The following is a 12743-nucleotide window of genomic DNA, read 5'->3' as shown; positions in this document are numbered from 1 at the left end:
GCTTTTGAATGAAAACAAGAGTAGTGTCTTTTCTCTTTTGAAATTGTTTACTATTTTATGGAAATGAAACAGATCCAATATATCTTGTTTTTGTAGGCTACTGTGCTTAACTTTACCTACTGTGTGTTAATTCAATTTACCTCATATTAGAATAGGTAATGTATAATTTATCCAATCAAAAAAGGTAAGGAGCTGATTGAGTTTCATTGGGCTATCTTGTATACTACTCAGAAAAGGTTAGGGATATTCAGCTTTTGGGTGAAATTTCAGGATGAACCTAAAATGCATTCTAACCTTTACAGGTGAACTCAATGTTACCTTCTGTAAACCTTTGAATGCACATGTCCAACTGTACAATGTTTCACTACTTTTTGCACAAGTTGCTGTTCTCTATTGCATGTTCTCCCCGTGTATGCACGGGTTCTCTCCGGGTACTCCGGCTTCCTCCCACCATCCAAAAAAATGCATGTTAGGTTAATTGGTGTCTCTAAAATTGTCCTTAGGAGTGAGTGTGAGCGTAGGTGTGTGGTCATTTGTCTCGTTTGTCTCTGTGTGGCCCTGTGATGGACTGCCAACCTGTCCAGGCTGTACCCTGCCTCTCGCCCGATGACCACTGGGATAGGCTCCAGCCTATCCTGCCCCAACCCCCAATGATGACCGTTGAGAGGCACCCAAGTGTCACGTCAGACCATTCAAAATCGTTTACATCAGCGTGGTCTGGGTGCTAGATGACCTGCAAGGGTACCTGACCACACTACCAGGCACAGGTGTCATCGTCTTGCATGGGCCAGAGAGCATTTACGCTGGATGAGGGACCAGTGGGACTCAGTGCTGTTCTCTAATGAAAGTCGATTCACCCTGAGCAGAAATGTTGGCCTCCAACGATGCTGGAGACGTCAAGGACAGTGCTATGCATCAGCCACTGTTGTCACCTGACGAGCCTTTGGTGGTGGTGGTGTTACAGTGTGGGCAGGTGTGTCTAGTCAGTACAGAACTGCCCTGCACTTTGTGAATGGTACAGTGACAAGTCCATAATACCTGAATAACATCATCAATCCAATCATTGTGCCCCTGCATGAACAACACAAGCCTAATTTCATCTTCATGGATGACATTCTTCCAGCTCATTGAGGTCGCATCATTAGGGAACGGCTTCTGGAGACTGGCGTACCTCAGGGGTTTCCAAACCTTAATCCAATAGAAAAGCTATGGGATCAGCTGAGTCGCCTTGTAGAGGCTCATAACTCCGTACACCAGAACCTCAATGACCTGAGGGCTGGCTTCAAGAAGAGTTGGATTCCATGCGTCAGCAGACAATAAGTCGACTTGTGAACCGCATGAGACATCGTTGTTAAGTTGTAACTGATGCTCAATGGCACATGACAAGTTATTGAGACATTGACATTTTGTTTTGTGGTATACCCACCACCGTTGTTGGCTTTTGTTGGCTTCTACTTAAATGCCCTACTTTCATTACATAATATCACTGTAGAGTGAACTTTTTACATTTTACATAAATTTCACCCGAAAGCCGAATACCCCTAACTATTTGTGAGTAGTTTATATCCAAGCTATCCAAGCTACAATTAGAAACTATCTGCAATGGTCTTTTCATCAAATTCCTCTTTATCAGCAGATTACATGCTGTAATAGATTAAATGGTTTCACATCAGACATGTTTCACACATGAAAAAAATAAGTCTTCATAAACCTTTTTCAAAGTAAAGACTTTGTCTACTTAATATTACATGTAGGTTAGTTTCTTCCAGGATCCTTGTACTGTTCAGTTTCACTGTCAACACAAACAAGGCTTATTAAGTTAATCATGTTATAATGTAGTAACAGTGAGCCAGCCAGCCATCACTTTGATTCTGAGCAGCTAATAAACACTTCAGTCTTCATTTATTCTATTATCTTCTCGTGTGCTTTCCTACTCTGGAGTGTAAAACTGAAAAAGCAGAATGGTACAAAAATAGATTAAAACACAACATGCTGTGAACCCCATCACGGTTGTTTTGCACTGTGTGACAGAACACATTATGCATTTGCTTTTCAAAATGTGGAATTAAACAATGAGGTAACGGTGGTTTAAAATTGCACTGGACTGCATTTAGCATCTGATCATTTTTAGTATTAAACATGTGACAAATAATGTTTAATAGTAAAATGTCTAAAAGCTGAGCCTGCTGAAAATATTGCTTTAATTAAACACATTATAACTTTATTGCTATTATAACTCTATTGTCACATTACAGCGCACATTCGGATTTATTCACAACAAAGCAAGCATTACCTTCAACTTGTTTCTTAATCAAGTAAGGATTAATCCATTATGGTCTGATGCAACATATGGATATACCACTTCCCGTCTTTATAGGGTACCTCAAGACTTAATGGGATAAAGACTTGCATGATAACAGTGTGAAAAACATACATTTCTCATAGTAGAATGACAGACCACCTCTAACCTATAATTACTAGGATTAGAGGTGAATATTTCAGGATTTAAAAGTAATGTGACTCATAGAATTTGACTGATTCTATGACTCACATGTATGCATGTATTATGACTCCATCCTGCCATCCAAGCAGTCTCCAAACAGCTTAGTCCATACTAAGATCATGGAATCAACATTTTCCTTAGAGCTCCCACTGTAGGGATCCCTAGCTTCTCTCAGGCCAGCCAGAAAATTATTCCCTCCAGCAAGTTCTAGGTCTATCATGTGATCCCTTCTAACCTGATCATAGCCAGTTCATTTCTAAAAGGAGGTTATCCAGGACACATTTGTACCGGGTGAAGATTCATCTCAACTAGCTCCTCTCAATGTGGAGGAGCAGTCCAGAGTTCCAAACTTCACACCTGATTTCAGAGAGTAGGCCCAGGTAGTCAGCTCAAGTATCACCAAGTAATGCCATGTCACTTCTTTGTTCTTCCCTCAAACAAAATCTTGCTGAACACAAGTGGAGTTCAAATCTTTCGCCATCAAGCTAATCAGCAACAGCTTTCAATGTGATTATCTCACAGCAATAGCAATCGACAAAACAAGTGACAGAATGACAAGCAGAATGTAAACCATACCAACCATGTCTCCTCTCTCTGTCATCCTTTTTGACAAATTTACTGGGTCTGTGCACTTTGTAGAAAAACAGCTGTTCTGGTGATGACTTCCATCCAACGCCCCTCAACTGATAGCAACTGTGAGGTCATTTGTCTTTACAGGGTTTGTGTAAATTAAAATGTGTGCCCTCTTCCTTTAAAACAGGGATATGGTGTTCTCTCTTTCTCTTCATGTGGTAGTGATGACATTTTCAAAAAACAGTTGCGCAGCCTGTGAGTTTGGCCGCAGCGTGACCGTCAGCAGACCGCTGCTGTGGTCAGAGGGAGACCTTTCTGAAAAGAAAACCTCCCATGAACAGATTGTATGAAGCTTAACCAAATTTCTCCTCTTCACAACCTCTGTTAAGCAAATATGGCACAGTTTTCTGAAGCCCTTGTGGAACACATTCTTTAATATTTACGTATTCTCTGTCTCCACAGATCTCTTACAGTATTTACATTTGTCATCTTTGAGTTCAGATTTATATATCAGATAAACCTTTCTTGTATTAATTTCCCTCCGGTTCACCTTTCTCTCTCTTTTCATTTTTGTGGCATTTTTCTATCAGTGCAGCCATCAGTTTTCCTCCTTTCAACAGTTTGCTCTGTGTCATTTCCAGTCAGTCAGACTCCAGCTTGGACAAATATAGCTTTAACACTCTTTTAGTGGCAATTAACCCCTCAGTGGATATAGCCCATACTCCTCTGCCTGGTAATCCAACATATATAAAGAAAAAGAAGAATTAGAGCATCTGTCTGTGCGTTTCAGTTCAATCTAGTACTGTTCTGCATTCACACTGCCATGGTTTATCATCACCATAAAATTAGTCTCAGTTCAACTAAATCGGAAAAGTAAACAAGTGTAATTTGTTGTAAATGCAGGAGGGATGTTGACTGGAAGTCATGTGTTGGCCACTGAGCCCGCTAAATAAGTCTCCTGCAAAGACTAAGCACTCTATATCAGGAAGGCCACATAATTTAAGGATTTTCCCTCATAACATAAGTGGGGTCTTTTTTTCCTAAAAGCTTTGATAATGTTTATTTACCAACTCCAGTGCTTAAATTTTTGGAGGATGGGTACGACAAGGTATGCAAAGCAAGCGGCAAGACAAACAGGCTGTGAATAAACCCTTATTGTTGCTTCAGGTAGTGTCTTATATTAGCAACACAACCTACCACTTCTTCACATTTAACCACATCACAGCTGTCTGGTTGGTCTCAGTTACTGATGTTCATTACCAGGTTGCTGCAAATCTATCTTAAATGTAGATCCCTTATAACAGGAACATTTCAGTGTTCTTGGAGTTTCCATTCAATGGCAAAGCAAATCTGAAGTGATTTTCTTTTAAAATCGACAAAAAAGAAATGCAATTTAGACATGTTTTAATAGAATGGTTTGAAGCAATATCGGGTTTCTGCTGTACAGAAGGCTGCAGTCTTAGGACCGCAGTTTCAGGAGCCTGATTCTCAAAATGATCTCATGGCAAAGCGTTTAAAAAAGCATTGGCACTTTCAACACTTTTTCTTGTCAACATGCCAAAATGGTTTGTATTTGAGTATAAGTACAGTGAGTTACTCTTGATAATTCGTACTCCTCCGAAGTAGCTTTTGTGAAAAATGAGAGTCCTGATACTGCTGTCCTGAAACTGTAGTCTTGGTTCTCCAAGGTCTGTATAATGTTACCAGATGGTGGCGATATAGGCTTTGTTGCCAGTGGGTGTACTCCAGTAGAAGAAGCAGTTCTCTTGAATGGAAACAAATAAGAGGAAAACAAAGATAATGCTTCTTCAGAAATTATTTTAACTATTTTGATCTCGAGGAAGTAATATATCAAGTTGGAGAAGATATCAGGCAGTCACCTGAGTCTTTTGTTAGCTGACTAAGACCATGAAAAGCTGATGTGTTCTGTCAACTCAACCTTTGTCCGGTGAGCTACAATGTGCAAAGTTGGTATCATCCCACCTAATGTTGGTCATTGTTAAAACAGGCAAAAACCACCTTAAGCAGGCACGCATAAACTTTGATTGTTAGCATTTTCATACACCTTTTTTTTCTTCACATCTTTTAAATGTGAGTCAAAAACAGCTATGAAAATCTCAGCTACTGGCTCCTGGTAGAGTGTTTACACAGCAGCCCGGAATATAGCCAAGCTGTTGCAGTTTAGACCAACAATAGTGAGGAAGAGTGACATTACTGTAAACTTGTGTCAGTAGGGGTTTTATTTCCACCTCTAAGCTAGTGAACACGGTGAATATAATTAACATAACGTCCGTTGACATCACAGGGATATTTCCCTTTTTATACAAGGAGTTATGTATATTTATGAGTAGTCACAGTCTTGCCTGCTGTAGACAGGGGTCAGAGCACTCTCAGTTTGTAGAATCAGAAGATTTCCTGGGCGAACTAAAACTGAAAGCTACTCAGAATGTAGTCAAAAGAAAAGCAAATTTTTTCCTGATCTAAAACAGTTAAAATCTAAACATGTCATAGGAGTTTGAGCAAATGCACTACTGTGGATATCTACACTGTATCATTTCTGCATCCCATAGTTACACAGAGAAAGTTTGTTTAACATATGGACTGGGACTGGGATAGCATAGTGATTTGATTGCCACCTTTCATGTGGGAGACCTGGGTTCAAATCCCCTGCATGAAAGATACTATCTCCCGTAGGGGTCCTTAGGCAAGACCCCCTTACCCTACCTGTAAGTCACTTTGGATAAAAGTGCCAAAATTTCATGCAACTCTGGTATTTTTAAACCTAGCCCTTATTTCTGGCATGAAATACGTTTATCTACTCACTGAGAACAGTTTGGCGAAAGTTGGCGTCCTTCGGAAGCTATTTATATACCTCGCGAACGGAGTGAACGGGGCAAAAACGATGCAGCCTCTAAATAAGGCATTATATTTCTTTATTTCACCAATACTTTAAGACGAATGAATGAATGAATGAACGAACGAACGTGTACTATTGCTCTATTAGCTCATAGGTGCTGTTATGTGGCCACTTGCGGCTATAGGAGAGCTAATAGAGGGATTTCTACACAGGCACTCTACTGGGACCACTTCATCCACACGCCCCCCTGGAGCACAGTTTATTTACTCCTTGCTCTGAGACAGTCGGCTAACTTCACACGGAGTTTGCTACTGCTAGTTTTGTGCAACATGGCAGGATATTTATCAAATGTGATTGACGACTTTGAGTAAGATGGACGTTCTTACCGGAGTGAACGAGCTGTGCTGCAGCCATGCATGTCGATGAAGTCGTCCCAGTAGAGGTGTGTGTAAAATTCCCTTCGTTAGCTCTCCGATAGCTGCAAGTAGCCACATAACAGTAGCTATGAGCTAACAGAGCAATAGTACATGTTCGTTCATTCATTCTTCTTATAGTATTGGTGAAATAAAGACAGATAATGCCTTATTTAGAGGCTGCATCGTTTTTGCCCCGTTCACTCCATTATATGGATCGCGAGTTATCTAAATAGCTTCCGAAGGACGCCGACTTTCGCCAAACTGTAGATAAACGTATTTCATGCCAAAAATAAGGTCTACGTTTAAAAATACTGGACTTCCCCTTTAACACAACCCCATTTAAAAACAAACAACAAAGAACTAAAAATAGAAATATGCCTTTCATAAGAAATGTCTCAGGACACTACATGTGTTTTCCTTTGTGTTAACTTATATAGTTAATCAGTCATTTAATTTGGAAACTTTATTGGGAATGACGTTCTTGATATAACGTCATGAGATTTACCTAAAAGTCATTACATTTTCCACAGCTTTGTATCATCTGTGTGACTCACTCAAATGAAAACATCTATTGTGCTTCTCATTAAGCTCTTGCTGCAATATCTGATAATATTTTCCATTAAGTGTCTCATGACATCAGCTCTGAAGATACTCAAAATCATCATCATGAGAACTAGCACAGCTTTCTTCAGCCAAGCTGCACATGTAGAATAATTCTACAAAATAAGTTGACATCATTTTAAATGATTATTGACATTTTCACTCTGAAACATAAAAATTAAGTTGAGGGTAATACCTCAACTGTGTAACGTATTTACACCAAGGGAGTTTCTGTGTAATATGTGTGATGAGATAAATGTTGTGCCATGATTGGAGGCCCTACACGTTACCACGCTATCCAAGCCCCCTTCTACCTCCTTATGTGGATTTTGTGGCTTCTCAAAGGAAACACTTGATAACGACATCTTTTATGTGGAAATGCTCATATGAGTCTTATTTCCCCTCTGCTGGATGATACTTTACAGGGTGCCATTGTGAGCTATTTAAGGTTATGAACAAATTACCTTTATTACTTCATCAAATGGAGAACTTGTTGACAATTCCAGGTCTTATAAAACTCTTTCAAAGAACTCATAATGTAGTTATTTGTTAACTATTGGATACCTCTTCTGTTATTACAGTGCATGGAGGATATTTTTTTATTTTTTAGAATACAATAAAACCACATCAGATTTATTAAATAATTCAGAAGTCATCTCACTTTCTTCCATGAGATGTCCAGGCCATTGCTCAGATGTGTGGTAATATTATCTCATCTGTTAACACGATAAATACTTAGTAGTTACATACGAAGCTTGTCCACTGATAGTCATGTTATTTATCATTCCCCATAGTAAAAGAATAGGCACCCAGTAGATAAAGAGTAACTAAAGTGTAAGTTCTAACTAAGATGCTAATTTTTTATCAACTTATTTCATAGCCTAATTTTGTTCCTGAGTACCTACATAGCTTGGATTGGAGCAAACTGTACCAAGATTACACCGTAACAATGGAGTAATTATGCTATACGTTGCATCCTGTCAAGTGATGACGAAACTTCACAAATATTTGTCTTTTTCTACTCCACGCACACTATTAGACAGCAAACACTCACCTTCCCTGGTAATTGTCTTTATTACCCATTACCCACTGCAATCACAGCACCCACGCCCACCCACACTCTACCCCGCACACACTTGCATGCAGACACACAGGCCTTTCCTTTTAGCCCAGCTAAGTGCCCGGTGCTGGGAAAGCCTAGTGGCCTGCATGCCAGTGGCATCCTGGAGAGAGAGCAGGAAAACATGCTGCTGTTTCAGAGGCTGCTGGCCTGTTCGTCATCTTTTCCAAGGTAACCGGAGACAGCAGGAGATTAGACGGGTGGAAAATACTCTCGGAGATAATGATGGAAAAAAACAACAATACAAAAACGTTGATTCAAGTGGAAACCCTGATGTCTAATCTTGATTATGTAATTTTTTTTAATATGAATACTTAACGTTAAAAGTAAATTAACAGGGATTATAGGTTTGAGAGAGTTAGAGAATGGCTTACAAGTACAGAAGTGGAACCCCGGGTTATATGTCTAATCATTTTCAGATACATGTGGTACACTTTGTGTGTAAAAGTAGAGAGGGTTACATAACTGGAATTGGAACTTTAAATAGTTTGATTGATCTCTGTGTATACCAAGAAAAATTATAGTTCTGTTGTGATTATTTTCACTATCAATTTATATCAAAATAAAGTTAGTGCTTAATAAAGAAAGTTAACAATAGATAATGTAGTTTCTGTCCATCAAAAATTTAAGTAATTGATGCTACTGACTCTATCATTAGAGTCTGTAGTTCCTGAACGCAGCCGTACTTGGTTCGACTCCCAACCTGGGGCCCTTTGTAGCATCTTTCCCCACTCTCTCTACCCACTGTCAAATAAAGGCCACTAAAAAAACCTGATTTCAGAAAGATTTCATACATTTATCTCATTCCTTTAAGGTGAATTAAAAGAATTTTGATCAGATCAAAACTAAGTTTGTCTGAATTACTTTGACACAATAACAGAATAATGGTATTCCCATTGGCCATGGCCAACAAATGACTTTCGAGCACATAGAATTTAAGCTGTAATCATTACAGCTGATAAATATGAAACTTTAAGTACTAGTTAAATCATGTTTGGCTATAGTGACAGACTTCAAACTTTCCTTAAACACTCATACAATCAGTGTCAGACATTTTCACATCTCTGTAGACATGTACTGGGTCCAGTATAAACTTCATTTTCATATTGGGTTCTTGTATTCTTGAAATGTGAACCTTCACCTCAATTTGAGATTCTGAGCCCTTAGGAAATAGTCTTCGCTTAGATGTGCTCTATATATAGCTGGATCACTCTTTCATTTCTCCTGAATACTCTTCTAGTATGATGCTGCCTTTACCATGTTTGACCGTAGGGATATATTAAAGGAGATATATTATGCATGTTACCATTAATCACTGCATTTAAACATTTTGTATATATGAAATGATTACATAATTGCACCTGGAGAACAACATCTTTATCAGAAATATGCCAGTAATTTAATTTATTTCTCATTTATTTCCATTTCCCTTGTAGCTAATTCTTGCTGGCACATTGCCCTCAAATATAATTGACCCACTGGGCTCTTCTATACTCTGAGGCTGGTGGTAGATGTAAAATGCATGCTCCTCCGTAGAACTGACAACAGAAAATTTCCAAACAAAGATGGTTTGGTCTGGTCTAGCAGGCTGGATGTGAGCTGGAGGTGCTAAGAGATCAAGGCAAAGCAGAGGAGGTGGCATGAATAGGAGGAGTGAGGTAATTTTGAAATGAAAATTAGAACAGCTTTCAAACCAAGGGGCATTAAAAATATGTCAGGGTTGTGCTGTCTGGGAATTTTACACTTGCTGTTGAGTTCGGATACCCTAGAATATGCCCTCAAGAATAGAAAAAAATGGATTTTTTTCATATCATGTCTCCATTAATGAAGTAACACTGCCTGGTTTTCTCTATTTACATTATGTTCAAAATTCTGGTGAAATGATTCAATCTTTGTTTCATCAGATGATTTTACTAGTCATTCAAATGTCTTTTGACAAAGCAGACTGTATTGTTGTGAGGAAGGAATTTCATCATGCCACTCTACCATAAAGATTAACTGGTAGAGTAATAGATATTCCTTTTTCTTCCAAATTGTTAAGGGGAACCAGGTAAACTGTTGTAAACAGTTTCTATCCAAATGAGACTCCAAACAAAAAATGGACCAATTATCCAGACCGCTGCTTCCACTGAAGATGCCTGTTGAGTTTTCTTCTCCTGAGTGTGGTGTTAGTGCCTCTACATCTGTTTAGTTCAGGAGGTGCAAATTTGTTTACTTACATGAACAGTTTACAGATGGATGGGTACAGGACTTGCAAATCCTCATAATGGCAACCTGTGTGAACCTAGTCATTTGCACAATTGTAGGTAGAGTCAAACCGGTGTATGAGTCATGTGAAATCCTGCTGCATTTTGTCACACACCAATGTCTTACCATAATTACGTATCCGAATAAAACAAAGTACTAATAATGGCTAAATACTTGGCAAACGAGCTACATTCAACTGACTTCTACCTCAGATGAAGAATGGGCTGAATTAAACATCTAGCCTGCAACATGTCACATTTCACGGAATACACTACAGTGAGACTTCACATGCCGTATCCCAATTACTAAATTTCTCTGGGCAATCAGATCTAGAAAGTGTGTTTGTGCTTCCAAACATATTTTAGAATGATGGAGGCTACTATAGTTTTAGGCACATTAAATGTCATACGATTTTTCTATCTCTAGACAACAAATTTATCTCAAAGGTTCACAGACAGTTCTACCAACTTCATCGCTTGATTAACTCTAGGAATCACTATCAACTGTGAGAGAATCAAAGGAAAGCATTGTTTCTTGCGCAATTCTTTTGTAATGAGCCACGAAAGAGCTTGAATCTTACGCAACTGGACTCCTTTTCTTGGTTCTTGAAAATGTTTCAAACACAGAATCAATGAGGAAATGAAGAACAGAGACAAAAATATTATCATTCTATATGTGGCAGGAGTATCTTAGAAACTCAAAAAGAGATCTCCTCCAAAACAGCAAACACAACATCTTAAATACACCCTCAGACAGAAACTTCTACACCTTAAGGACAAAACATCTGAGGCACAAGCTGAGCGGCATTGTATATGCTGTCCAAAGAGGAGTTCCCCAACCTTTATACAGGGGAAACTGAGCAACCACTTTTTAAGCACGTGACACAGCACAGGAGAGCCAGGTCCTCAGGTCAAGACTGGTTGCCCACCAACACTTCAAGGATGAGGGATATTTTTTGAAGGGGGGAATGTACACATATTTGACAAGAAGACTGATGACTTGACCATGCGGTCTCACAACCATTTGCACTTTGGTTCTTCCGACCAAAACACGTTGGTCAGGCAGGTAAACAACTGTAGGATACTATGAAGACATTCAAATTCTTTCAAAGTTTTTTAATTTCTGTGTTAATTTAAAAAAAAAAAACAACAACCTTGCAATTGACAATAAGCTAAATGACCCACAGAATGGACACATGGGCCTGTGAAGAACAATGAAAAACAAGTTCAGTTGCCCGCTATTCATAAAGAACCTAGACTCACCATAACCTGGGTGACTGAGGATCTTCACAGAAAATGAGCCCAAAAGTAAAATCATATCTGAAAAAAACTGAAAGTGTCTCAAGGCTGTTCATTAGCAGTGTCTCATTTTCTTATTGTCTTTCACAGGCTCAATTTGTAATCTTGTTAAAGAACGCGCTACACTTATTTTCATGTTGTAACAGTTAAAATCCTGTACATGTGCAGTAATTTTTTTTTTCCAGAGGACTACCTGTTTTGGTTCCCATGTGTCTTATTTTTACTCTTTTATGGAGGTGTAACAGGGGTGAAGCCTAACAGCAAAGAGTACAGTAGCTGCACAGTCAGGGCATCTTTACTTTGGGTCCACGCCACTGTAGATTGTGGCTGATGAGTAAGATCTTTTTTGCCACGCGCTCATTTTGGATGGCAAACATTCGGCACAAATACACACATTGAGTGGTTCTTTCATGAAACGAATTAGATAAACAAGGGAGCAGGCTGCTGACTCTTGTCTGTTGACTTTACCCGACCATTGCTTTTCCCCTGCTGGCAGCAAAATAATTGAATAGTTGTAAAATGCATCTTAGTAATTCATCTGTGAGTTTATTTGAAATATATTTTACAGGAAGTTTCCCAGCAAAGAATTGTTGATTAATAATTTAATTCATTCTTAAAAATGAATACAATAAGATATGCTCTTCTTAGACCAGCAATGCTTCAGTGCACCTGACTTGTTGACCTCATAAATATTGTCACTTTTAACTTGAATCGACATTCCTACTGGTGCATAGTCCACGGTCTGGTTCACAGCGACATTTATTATGGCCATGATGTTCAATATCACATTTCTCATTTAAAACAATACATGTGTTATTCCAGTAATATTAGATTCAGTCTATTTTAATTATGCAGTCTCATTCCTTCTTTGTTTCTGAAGCCATTTTATCTGATATGACTTGATTCAGAAACACCTGCTGTCAAATAATTCAACATAGTACAGTACTGTCAAATTACTTGTCAACCAGCAGTAGAAATGTGAATTATTTATCTTGTTCAAAATTTCACAAAGACTCTTGCCTGCCAGAGAAACATAACCTCTACTGAAAATAAGAGAGATAGTGATGTTAAGGCCATTCATGTCACTTTACTGTAAACATCCAGCATTTAGTGGGACACCGCTGAAATA

This window comes from Leuresthes tenuis, unplaced genomic scaffold (genome assembly GCF_036924035.1).
Source record: "Leuresthes tenuis unplaced genomic scaffold, fLeuTen1.0.hap1 SCAF_10, whole genome shotgun sequence".
Lineage (NCBI taxonomy): Eukaryota > Metazoa > Chordata > Actinopteri > Atheriniformes > Atherinopsidae > Leuresthes > Leuresthes tenuis.
Note: the sequence above shows the minus strand (reverse complement) of the source record.